The sequence below is a fragment of the Sus scrofa genome, chromosome X (genome assembly GCF_054392235.1).
Source record: "Sus scrofa isolate SSC_HxYL_T2T_F1_AM1 chromosome X, Sscrofa_HxYL_maternal_Yorkshire_Landrace_v2.0, whole genome shotgun sequence".
Classification (NCBI taxonomy): Eukaryota; Metazoa; Chordata; class Mammalia; order Artiodactyla; family Suidae; genus Sus; species Sus scrofa.
Window position 1 is genome coordinate 69,419,275 of NC_139401.1, and position 13,513 is coordinate 69,432,787.

General features: G+C 34.4%; 2 long non-coding RNA genes across 2 annotated transcripts in view; one reads left to right on the plus strand and one right to left on the minus strand.

The window, feature by feature from the left end:
• Positions 1-13,513, plus strand: part of LOC110257855 (uncharacterized) — an 83,491-nt gene that overhangs the window by 41,620 nt on the left and 28,358 nt on the right. The window lies entirely within an intron of this gene.
• Positions 82-7,671, minus strand: LOC146394655 (uncharacterized). Its single transcript, XR_014835656.1, has 3 exons — positions 4,977-7,671; positions 2,823-2,971; positions 82-278 (listed from the first exon to the last, which is right to left on the minus strand). It is a non-coding gene; the product is annotated as an uncharacterized LOC146394655 (long non-coding RNA).

Genomic DNA, 13,513 nt, shown 5'->3' on the forward strand with positions numbered 1-13,513 from the left:
ACTATTGCCTTTGGAATGGATTAGCACCAAAATTTCTATTGTTTTGGGGAGTACTTTTAGGATTGAACTTTCCCCCAGTGTGTTCCAAATTAAGTTGCTTCCCTAGGGGATACCTCTGGACTCTCTGTTATGACAGCCTTCCTTTGCCCCTTGGCAAAACCTCTGCACTGTTAATCTGGAGCTGAGCATAGAAGAGGCTTGCTTTTCTCAGAGTGACACCCCTTCTTATTGAGCAGGGTTATTTAGCTAGGGTAGTAGCCTCTGACTTTCCTACTTAACTGTTACCATCAGGTTGTCTTCCCTTTGTGCTGTGTCTCAGAGAAGGTCACTTCCCATTTTATTATTCTACTCTTATCTGCAGAATATTTTTTAAAAATCTATAAAAAGAGGTTGCTGAGATTTCGATTGGTACGACATTGAATTATAGGTGAGATTGGGGAGATTTGACACCTTACTGAATCTTCTGATTCATAGACGTGGTATTTCTCTCTATTTATCTAGCTCCTTGATTATTTCATTAACATTTTGTTGTTTTTGGAGTTCCCATCATGGCACAGTGGAAATGAATCTGACTGGGAACCATGAAGTTGCCAGTTCGATCCCTGGCCTCGCTCAGTGGGTTAAGGGTCTGTTGTTGCTGTGAACTGTGGCGTAGTTGCAGACTCGGCTAGGGTCTGGCGTTGCTGTGGCGTAGGCTGGCAGCTGTAGCTCTCACTGGACTGCTAGCCTGGGAACCTCCATATGCTGTGGGTGAGGCCCTAAAAAAGACAAAAAAATAAAAAAATAAAAGGAACATTTTGTTGTTTTTAACATACATATTTTTAGATTTATATGTAAGAACTTGTTTTTTTGGATGCCATTATAAATTTATTTCTTAAATTTCAAATTCCAATTATTTGTAGCTCTATATAGGAATATGTTTTTGTTTATTGACCTTATATTCTGCAACCTTGCTAAACTCACTTTTTAGTTCTAAGAGGTTTTTTTTTTTTTGTAGATTATGTCCAAATGGACAGTAATGTTTTCTTGAAAATAAAGGCCTTTAAAATTTTTTCCTTTCTAGAGTCCCCGTTGTGGGCAGTGAGTTAGTAAGATCCAGTATTGTCTCTGTGGTGGTACAGGTTCAATCCCTGGCTGGGCACAGTAGGTTATGGATCAGGCATTGCCGAGGCTATGGCATAAGTTGCAGCTGCAGCTCGGATTTGATCCCTGGCCTGGGAACTTCTATATGCCGTGGGTACAGCCAAAAAAAAATTTTTCTTCCTTTCAAACATGTATGCCTTATAATTGTTTTTCTGTATTGAATTGGTAGGCTTCCAATACAATGTTGAGTAGGATAGAGAGGGAGGACATACTTTCCTTCTTTCCAATATCTGCTAACTGTAGGTCTTATATGGATGCCTTTTATTAGGTTAAGCACTTCCCATTCTGTTTATAGTGTTCTAAGACTTTTATGGTGAAAGTAAGAATTTTTCAAGTTCCTTTTTCTAAATCTGTTGAGATGACTATGTGGTCTTTTGTCTTTCAATTGTTGATATGGAATTTCATTGTTCTTTTTTTTTTTTTTTTTTTTTTTGCCTCACCCATGGCATGTTGAAGTTCCTGGGCCAGAGTTTGAACCCTTGCCACAGCAGTGAACTGAGCCTCAGCAGTGACAATGCCAGATCTTTAACCCACTAAGCCACATGAGAACTCCAAATTTCATTGATTTTTTTCAGTGTTGAACTACCTATAGATTCCTTTAGATGAAACCCACTTGATTGTGATACATTTTTTTTATATTACTGGATTTGATTTACTACCATTTTCTGATAGTTTTTATATCTATTTGTTCATTAGAGACATTGATTTGTATTTCTCTGGATTTGTGAACAGGGTAATACTGGTTTCATGTTTGGATCATGTTTTTTGTAAAATTATTTTTATGGAATTGATTGTGTAGAATTGGTATTTTTTTTTCCTTGATTGATTGTTGGAATTCACTAGTGAAACCATCTTTTGTTTGATGTTTTCATCTTTAGGAAGATAGTAATTTCCAACCCAGTTTATTTATAAGATATAGGGCTATTAAGGTTTTCTTGAACAAGTTTGGATAGTCTGTGTCTTTCACATAATTATTTCATTTCATATAATTTATCATGTTTGTAAGCATGGAGTTGTTTGTATTAGTCTTTCATTTTCTTCAAAGTCTTTGGCATTATTTGTAATACTGATGATTTATAGCTTCTTTCTCTCTTGTGGGTTTTTTTTTTTATTATTGTGTATTTGTTTGTTTTGGTCTGCTAATTTTAGGCACAGTTGAAAATCCATGTATAACTAACTTATAGATGAGCCCTCCATATCCATAAGTCCTCTGTATCTGTGGATTCACCAACCGTGGATTGTGTAGTATTGTAGTATTTACTATTGAAAAAAAATCTTTGTATAAGTGGACTCATGTAGTTCAAACCTCTGTTATTCAAGAGTCAACTGTATAAACAATGTTTTCAAAGAACCAGTGTTTGGTTTTATTGACTTGTTTTGTATTTTTGTTTTGATCTCTGGTCTAGATATTATTTCCTTTCTTTTGCTTGTTTTAGACTTAATTTGTTCTTTCTCTAGTTTCTTTAATACAAGCTTTGGTTACTGATTTTAGGTATTTTATTTTATTTTATTTTATTTTTTTGTCTTTTTAGGGATGCACCTGCAGCATATGGAGGTTCTCAGGCTAGGGTTTGAATCAGAGCTGTGGCTGCTGGCCTACGCCACAGCCACAGTAAGGCCACATCTGAGCCATGTCTGAAACCCACACCATAGCTCATGGGCAAGATCAGATCCTTAACCCACTGAGCAAGGCTAGGGATTAAACCTGCATCCTCATGGATGCTATAGTCGGATTCATTTTGGCTGAGCCACAACGGAACTCCAAGTCTTTATTATTTTTTAACATATTTATTTAGTGCTGTGAATTTCCCTGTTAGCACTACTTTAGCTGCATCCAACATATTTTGATGTATTTTCATCTTTAGTTCAATGTCTTCAGTTTAAATTTCACTTGAGACTTTCTCTTTGAGCTATATGTTATTTAGACTTTGTTGTTTAATTTCTAGTTATTTGGGAATTTCCCAGATATTTCTCTCTTGTTAATTTCCAGTTTGAATTTATATTTTAGAATGCTCTTTATATTATTATTAATATTTTCTTAATTCAATGAGATTCATTTTATAGACCAAAACATAAGTGTTGGTGTTATGCATGTGTATTTTAGAAAAATATGCATTTTATTGTTATTATTTGGAGTTCTATAATTATATCAGGTTGGTTAATTATGTTGTTCAGGCCTTCTGTGTCTTTTCTGGTTTTCTGACTGTATTAATAATAACTTTGAGAGAGCGGTATTGAATCCCAAAGTAATTTTGGATTTACTTATTTGTCCTTTCACACCTATCATTTATTGTCTTATGTATTTTGTTAGGTGTATATGCATATGGGATTATTATATCTTTTGTAAGATGTCATCCTTTTATTTTTTTGTAATGTTCCTCTTTGTTCTCTGATAATCTTTCTTGTTCTTATGTTTGTTTCAAAATAATATAGATTCTCAAGTTTTTCTTTGGTTAGTATTTCATGCTATGTCTTTCTTTTTACTTTTAATTTTTGTATATACATAAAGTTTATGTGGGTGTACGTTTCACAGTACCAACCACAGGTTGGTGGTTGGGTTTTTAGGTCAGATAATTAGAGTGAGTATATTGGTGGATTGGCTTGTGTTTTATCCCCTATGACAGTGTCTGTCTTTTTTCTGGTGTTGTTTAGACCATTTCAATTTAAAAGAACAAATTTTTTTGCAGGTAAAACTTACATACCAAATAATTTGCTCATTTAAAGTGTACAATTAAATAATTCTTGGAGTTCTCATTGTGGTGCAGCGGAAATGAATCTGACTAGTAACCATGAGGTTGCAGGTTCGATCCCTGGCCTCGCTCAGTGGGTTGGGGTTCTGGCATTGCCGTGAGCTGTGGTGTAGGTCGCAGACATAGCATGGATCCCATGTGGCTGTGGTGTAGGCTGGCAGCTGTAGCTCCGATTCAACACCTAGCCTGGGAACCTCCATAAGCTGCAAGTGCAGCCCTAAAAAGACCAAAAAAAAAAAAAAACTTTGTAAATTTAATGAGTTCTTCAACCATTACCATAATCTGGTTTCATAACATTTTCTCATACTAGTTTAAATTTAATCTCTGTTCCTACCTTTAACTCCAGGCAAACACTAATCTACTTTTGTTTCTATAGATTTGTCTTTTCTGGACCTTTCATACAATTGGAATCATATAACACGTCTTTTGTGTTTGATTTCTTTTACATAGGTTAATTATTTTGAGGTTCATATATATTATATGTATGTAGTATTTCATTTTTTAAATTTGCAAATAATATTTCAGTTATATGATTATTGTTTCTGCATTAAACACTTGAGAATTTGAGTTGTTTATGTTTTATTGGCTATCAAATTATGCTTCTGTGAACATTCACATGGAAATCTTTATGTGGATATGTTTTCATTTCTCTTATGTGTGAAATTGTAGGATCATATATTAATTTATGTTTAACTTTTTAAGAAATTCTCAAGTTCTTTTTCAAAGTAATTATAACATATTACATTCCCACCAGCAATGAAGATGGGTTAATGATGTTTACTTTCTTTAAGATTTTTCTTTTTTCTATTATAGTTGATTTACAATGTTTTGTTGATTTCTGCTGTACAGCAAAGTGACCCAGTCATAAGATTTTTACATTTTTAATGTATATATATATTTTGTCTTTTTAGGGCTGCACTTGAAGCTTATGGAGGTTCCCAGGCTAGGTGTTGAATCGGAGCTACAGCTGCCGGCCTACACCACAGCCACAGCAACACAGGATCTGAGCTATGTCTGTGACCTATACCATAGCTCATGGCAACGCCAGATCCCTAACCCACTGAGTGAGGCCAGGGATCGAACCTGCATCCTCATGGATGCTAGTCAGATTCACTTTCGCTGAGCCACGTCAGGAACTCCCATTTTTAATGTACATTTGTTACTGCATTCTGTTGGAGTAAAATTGCATCTCACTGTGGTTCCAATTTGCATTTCCTTAATGACTAATGAATTAGGGAATTTTTTTCATGTTTTTATTAGCTTTTCATATATCTTTTGGGTGAAATGTCTATTTAAATGCTTTGCCCAATTTTTAAGTGGATTGCTTGCCTTCTCATTATTGAGATATAGCAGCTTTTGGTATATTCTGGATAGTAGTCTTTTATCAAATATGTGATTTGTAAGTATAGTTGACCCTTGAACAATGCAAGGGTTAGTGGAAAATTCACTTAATTAACTTTTGATTCCCTAAGAACTAACCAGAAAACTTACCAAAAACATAAACAGTTGATAACACATATTTTGCATGATGTGTGTATTACATGTATTATACTGTATGATTAAAGTAAACTACAGAAAATAAAATGTTATTAAGAAAACCATAAGGAAAATATATTTCTGGTGCTCTGTTGTATTTCTTAAAATGTAAGCTTATGTCATCTGTTTAAAAGATAAATTGTCTATCATTACTTCCATCAGTATTATATGATACAAAACACTGTAAATGTTATTTATACATATTGCTAACTCTAGACACCCAAAATGAAGAGGTAATGTGAAAAAAGAAATACACGTTTATTTACAGGTGTAATGATTCATACATTAATAATGAAAAATCAGTGATATGATTGTTTTATGGTAGCCTAGCATTATCAATATGATAGCCTATACACTATTGAGTGAATTGTTGTAAGAATTTTGTCGCATGTAATATTACAATTACTTTCATAATAAATACAGTATTGGAAATATTGTCACTTTAACAAACACTTGTGATGATAAGTTGATGCACAGTTTCTCTAATTAGGAGAGAGAAAGGCATTTGTTTTGTAAAGCAAAGTTATAATACAGTAAGAAAACACCCTCAAATCTAGAACTAATAAGCAAGGATAAGAAGGATGCAGGATACATGGTGCATATACAAAAGTCAGTTATTTTCTTATATGCTAGCAATGAACAATTGGAATTTGTAATTTAAAAAATCCATTTCCAGTTCCACCAAACAAAAATGAAATGGGTAGGTATAAATCTAACAAAATATGTAAGGATATGTTGATGAAAAATTAGAAAACATTAAGAGATCAAAGAAGATATAAATAAATGGAGAGATACTTTCTGTTAAACGTTTGAAAAACTCAATATTATTAAAATGTCAAAATTTCCTACCTTGAGCTATAGATTCAATACAATTTCCACCAAAATTCCACCAAAAAACTTTGTAGACATTGATAAGCTGATTCTAAACCTTTTATGGAAAGGCAAATTATCTATAGCAAGTAACATAGTGCAGAAGAAGCACAGAGTTGGAGGACTCATACTATTTTGTTTTAAGACTCACCATAAAATTATAGTTATGACAATAGCATGCTGCTGGTAAGAGGATAGGCATATACATCAATAGAACAGACTAGAGAGCTTGGAAGTAACCCATACAAATATAGCAAACTTAATCTTTGACGAAGGCAGAAGCAGAAGGGCTGTTCAATGAAACAAGGACAGTCTTTTCAACAAATGGTGCTGGATCAATTGTATGTCCACAGGTGAAAAAGAGAACCTACTTTGAGACCCTCACCTTTTCACAAAAAAGACCTGAAAATGGAACATAGCATAAGTAGAAAATGGAAAACTGTTAAGATTTATAAAAGAAAGTACAGGAGAATATGTGACCTTGGGCTTGGTGGTGAGTTGTAGGTATGACATCAAAAGCATAATCCATGAAAAAAGAAATTGATAAGTAGGACTTTATTAAAATTAAAAATGTTTGCTCTTTATCATACTAAGTGAAGTAAGTCAGACAGAGGAAGAGAAATACTATATCATATCACTGTTATGTGGGATCTAAACTGACACAGATGAACATATCTATGAAAGAGACTCACAGATATAGAGAACAGACTTGTGGTTGCTAAGGGGTGTCAGGGGAGAGAAGGTTTGGGAGTTCGGGATTAGCAGGTGGCAAACTGTTACATATAGGATGGATAAACAACAAGGTCCTACTATATATATATATATAGCACAGAGAACTATGTTCAGTATCCTCTGGTAAGTCATGATGGAAAAGAATGTGAAAAAGAATATATATATATATATATCTGAATCACTTTGCTGTACAGCAGAAATTAACATTATAAATCAACTATACTTCAATAAAATTTTTTAAAAATGGAAAAACAAAGGTTTTCTCTTAAAAAAATACTGTCAAGAGAATGAAAAGACAAAATCCACAGGCTATGAGGAAATTTTGCAAAACCTATGTCTGATAAAGGACTTTAATAAACAGAACTGTTAAAACTCAACAATAAGAAAACCAACAGGGAGTTCCTGTCGTGCAGTGGAAACGAATCCAACTAGTATCTATGAGGATGAAGGTTTGATCCCTGGCCTCACTCATTGGGTCGGGGATCTGGTGGTGTTGTGAACTGTGGTGTAGGTCACAGATGCAGCTTGGGTCCTGCGTTGCTATGGCTGTGGCTGGCAGCTGTAGCTCCAGTGCCATCCCTAGCCTGGGAACTTCCATATGCCTCAGGTGCAGCCCTAAAAAAAAAAAAAAAAAAAAAAAGCCAGTTAAAAATTGGGCAGAGGATCTGAACATACACGTCACCAAAGAAAATACAGAGATGGCAGATGAGCAAATGAGAAGATGCTCATTTGCCATTTGTGAAATTTGGTGGGAAAAAAAAACAGGTATCCTTATACCCATATTAGAATGATTAAAAAATTTTAAAACCTGCAAATGCCAGTTGCTGGAAGTAGGATTCCTCATTTTTAGTGTGTTTTTTAGTTTATTGTAAAATTGTTGCTCCAGGGAGTTCCCTTCACGGCTCAGTAGTTAACAGATCCGACTAGGAACCATGCGGTTGTGGGTTCGATCCCTGGCCTCGCTCAGTGGGTTAAGGATCCGTTGTTGCCGTGAGCTGTGATGTAGGTTGCAGACGTGGCTTGGATCTGGTGTTGCTGTGGCTCTGGCCTAGGCCAGCGACTACAGCTCCGATTAGACCCCTAGCCTGGGAACCTCCATATGTGGGGGGGAGTGGCCCTAGAAATGGCAAAAAGACAAAAAAAAAAAATTGTTGCTCCAGAGATTATAACATGCATATTAACTTAAACCCATCTACTTACTTCATGTCCAATATTGTATGGAATCTTCCAGTATTGCTTTTTGGCATTTTCTCTCCTTTGTGCTATTATCATGGAAATGAGGCCTTGACATGTTACAACCCAAAAGTACTGTTTTATAGTTTTATACTTGTTTTATACTGTTTTATAGTTTTATACTTGTATCTTTTATGCAGTTCTCTTTTAAATCATTTTAGAAGAAAAGAGTATAAAATTTATTTATTCTGTCATTTGTATTTACCTATGTAATAAACTTTTCTGGCCCTGTTTATTTCTTTTTGTGAATTTTTGTCATTTTTTTAAACAGACAATTTTTTTAAAGCACAGTTTTAGCTTCATAGTAAAATTGAAAGGAAAGTACAGAGATTTCTCATATATCCCCTCCCGTCATACATGCAATGCCACCCCTATTATCAACATTCCCCACCACAGTGTGTACTTTTGTTAAAACTGATGAACCTACGTTAACATATCATCATCCAAAGTCCGTAGTTTATATTAGGGCTCAGTCTTACTGTTGTGCATTCTATGGGTTTGGCCAAATGTATAATGACAGTATATCCAGCATTAAAGTATTATACAGAATCTCTGCCCTAAAAATCCTCTCCACTTTGCCTCTTTATCCCTCTCCTGATCCCCTAACCTCTGGCAACCACTGATTTTTTTATTGTCTCCATATTTCTGTCTTGAAAGATTTTTTCCTTTCCATCTTAGTTTGGATAGTTTTTGTCAACCTGTGTTTGAGCTCCCTGATTATTCATTTGTGTTGAGTGTTGAGTCTGCTAATGAGCCCAAAAGGCATTCTTCATTTCTGCCATTTTCATTTGATCCTTTTTCACAGTTTCTGCCTCTCTTGTGGCATTACCTGTGTGACCTTGTCTTTTGTTTATATTTTAAACATATTATCCTAGTTATTTTAAATTCTGTTAGTTCCCACATCTTGTACCTATTTTTTCAGACTTTCATGTCCCTTTGTTTTTGTATACATTATAATTTTTGTTGAAAGACATGTTATATAAGATAATACATAATGAGGTAAATTTTTTTTATTTTTTGAGAAAAACACACCTTTCCTTTTTCTAAGCCATTAATATGAAATTTTGCGTTAAACTAGTGAGAATTGGGCTGGTTTTGAAGCTTGTTTACTGTGCTTTTCCTCAGTACACTAGAGATTTTAAACCATATGATACTTGTTTTTGTGTCCCTGCTTGGCTTTGAGTTTTTCCCTCTGCACTACCTCCCAGAGAGGCTCTGTCATTTTCAGTTTCCACCTATGTATCACCTAATTTTATTTCATGATGCTTGCTAGTGTGTGGTTGGGAATAGAAAGTGGGGGAGCATTCTCTAGTGTTATGAATAAGACTCAGTTTTGGAATTCCTGTTGTGGCTCAGTGGGTTAAGAACCTGACTAGTATCCATGAGGATGTGGGTTCTATCTCTGGCTTCACTCAGTGGGTTAAAGGATCCGGTGTTGCCATGAGCTGTGGTGTAGGTCGCAGATGCGGCTCTAATCTGGTGTTGCTGTGCCTGTGATGTAGGCCAGCAGCTGTAGCTCCCATTCAACCCCTAGCCCGGGAATTTCCATATGATGCAGGTGCGGACCTAAAATGAAGGGGGAAAAAAAAAAAAGACTCAGTCTTAAGTTGGCACTGTGATTCTGGGTTGTAGAGTATGGCCTTGTTATACCTTCAGATTTAATGTTGTTCCCAGCTTGTATTCCTGTTCCTACCCTAGGACTTAAGCTTGTTCTCCCCTTACCCAGATGTAGTGGGTTTCTAACACTGGATTTCCCCACATTGTACACTTAGGCTTTTGTTACTTAGGGGAGATGACCCTTATATTAATTTTAGTCTGCCCCCTATTCCTCTACCCAATGCTTCAGGCCACAGGTTCTGGTAATCTTTCTTTTAGATTAATAATTTATTTTATTTTGGAAAGAGAGATGGGAGAGATGCTCCTGGGCAGGATTTTAGCCATAGTTGCTGCTCTTCTCCCCCAGATAGCACAAAGGGAATCTTTCTCTGTGATCTTCCCTGTGGCTATTTGTTGGTAAAGGCTGCAGGCTGAAATAGCTTAAGTCCTGTTTTTTTGTTGCTGTGTTTTTGTTTTTTAATTTTTATTTTTTATTGAAGTATAGGTGATTTACAATGTTGTGTTATTTTCAGGTGTATAGCAAAGTGATTCAGTTATACATATATCTATTCTTTTTCAGAGTCTTTACCCATCTAGGTTTTTATGGAATATTGAGTAGAATTCCCTGTATAGGTCCTTGTTGATTATTTTATATATAGTAGTGTGTATATGTTAATCCCAAACTCCTAATTTGTACCCACCCCCTCAACTTTCCCCTTTGGCGGCAATAAATTTGTTTTCAAAGTCTGTGAGTCTGTTTCTGTTTTATAAATAAGTTCATTTGTATCATATTTTTAGATTCCACATATAAGTGGTATTTGTCTCTCTCTGTATGGCTTACTTAGTATGATAATCTCTAGTTGCATCCATGTTGCTGCAAATGGCATTATTTCATTCTTTTTTTATGATTGAGTAGTAATATTCCATTGTATATTTACCACATCTTTGTCCATTCCTTTGCCAGTGAACATTTAGGTTGTTTCCATGTCTTGACTGTTGTAAATAGTGTTGCAGTGACTATTAGGATGCATGTACTGAGCCCTGTTTTTGAAACCCCAAGGGGCTTCTCATTCTCATGGTAGTCTACACTTGGCCTTAACAGTTTATTATAATAATTTTTAGTTTAATGTTCCCAGTTTTTTATATGACTTTCTGTGTCATTCATTCTAGTAATCACTCATTATTTCTTTCCCTCTAGGGAAAGTTTTTTGCCCAATAGCTTTACTTCGAAGGTCAAGAATATCATTAATTTGCAGTTGTCAAGCTTTTTTTCTGCTCTTAAGGAATATAGTGCAGTTTCTAGCTTTCTATGTGTCTGAGCTTTGTCATCATTTTTGTTAGTTTTGTTTCTGTTTTTCTTTTTTTTTTGGTTGCAGTATTTGAACATTTTTTAGTATTCTGTTTTAGTGTTCTTTTAAATTTTTTGGTTGCATCTCTTAAATTTATTGTTGTTGTTGTTTTCGTTGTTGCTGTAGGGATTACAATATACATACCTAGCAATGACCTAACAGTTTGTAAAGATTTAATGTTTTACAAACTTGAAGTGAAACACAGAAGCCTTACATTCACATGGATCTCTTTATACTCCCCCACTGATTTTTTTAAAATAGTGGCCATGTGTTTTACATTTATATATTTTGAAAGCCCACTGGACTGTGTTATGATTTCTTTCATATTTTAGAGTCTTACATGTTTTAAAGAATTTAGGAGGAGAAAAATAATCTTTTAATCATTTACCAGTTCTGTTGCTCTTCCTTCATTCCTAAAAGATCCTAGCTTCCTCTGTACATTACCTACCTTCAGACTAAAGAATTCTCTATCATTTTATCTCAACTCTGCTTGAGATGAATTCTCTTCATTTTCCTGCATCTAAGAATGTGTTCATTTTGCCTTCATTCCTGAAGGACATTTTTTACTGGATAAACAGACGTTAGATAATGAAACCATTATCTATTTCTTCTTTCAGCACCCTAAGTAAATGTATTTTTCTACCATCTATATCCTCCATGGTTTCTGGTGAGAAATTTGCAGTTGTTTGAATCATTGTTTCTCAAACTGAAATGTGTTGGTTTTTGTAGCTGCTTGCAATTTTTTTCTTTATTTTTATTTTTTTAGCAGTTTGTAATATTTCTGGGTATGTTTTTCTTTCAGTTTATCTTTGAGTTTGCTGGGGTGTTTGAATATGTGGATTTATCTTTCATCAAATTTGGGAAGTTTTTGACTGATTTCTTACAAACACTTTTTTATGCACAATGTTTTTCTCATTCTGGCACTCTGAAGACTTGTATGCTAGACATTTTTATATCACCCAATAGTTCCTGAGCCTCTTGTTTTGTCTCAGCCTTTTTTGTTGTTCTGTTGCTCAGATTGGGTAATTCCTATTGATCTATTTTCAAATTCAAATTCAGTGACTCTTTTCTTCCTGTCTCAATTCTGCTATTGAGATCTCAAGTGACTTTTTTCTTATTAGATGATTTTTTTTTAGTTAAAAACATTCAACTCGGTTCTTTTTAAGCGTTATTGAGGTACAGTGTCATACCATAAAAATATTCATTGTATATGCACAATTCATTTATTTTTAGTAAATTATACAAATTTGCTATACAAGTGTGCAGCTGTCACCACAATCCAGTTTTAGGACTTTTCGCTATTTCCAAAAGTTCCCTCAAGCCTGTTTATAGTTAGTCCTGTTCCTGTCTCAGCCTCAGGCTACCACTGATCTCTGTCTAAAAATTAGCCTTTTCTGGATATTTCATATAAATGAAATCATATAATACTTACAATGTTGAATTTGACCACCCCTTCACTTACTAAAATCTTTTTGAGGTTTATCCTTGTGGTAACATACATATATCAGTATTTTATTCCTTTTTAAGAGCTGAATATTATTCCATTTTATAAATATACTACATTTTTGTTTTTCTACTTAGTACTTGACAGAAAGTTAAATTGTTTCCTATTTGCTTTTCTTTTGGCTAATAATAAGTGCTGCTATGAACATTGATGTACATGTTCTTGTATATTTTTTTTCCTTGTGTGGATTTTTTTTGAGTGAAATTACTGGGTCATAGGGTAAGTATTTAGCTTTTAAAGAAACTGCCAAACTGTTTTCCAAAGTGGCTATGCTGTTTTACATTCCCACCTGCAATACATGAGAATTCACATTTTTCTAATCCTCGTTATCACTTGTTATCGCCAGTCTTTTGCTTATAGCCATTTTAGTTTGTGTGAAGTGGTATTTCATTGTGGTTTTATTTTGCATTTCCTTAAACTCTAATGAAGTCGAGTGTCTTTTCATTTGCTTATTGCTCATTCATATGTATTTGAAGGAATAACATTTAAATCTTTTCTCCATTTCTACTTTTTTTCTTACTGCATTGTAAGAGTACTTACAATGAGAGAGAGAGCTGTTTTGGACACAGAGTTCTTTATCAAATACATCATTTTCACATATTTTCTCCCACTATGTGGCTTGTCTTTTCATTATCTATAGTGTTTATATGAGACACTAAAATTTTAAATTTTGATTAAGTCCAATATATCAGTTAGTTTCTGTATCTCACTTTTATCGGTGTTACACTATCTTGATTACTCTTAGTTTTAAAATCTGGTAATGAAAGACCTACTTTGTTGTTTTTCAAAATTGTTTTGAG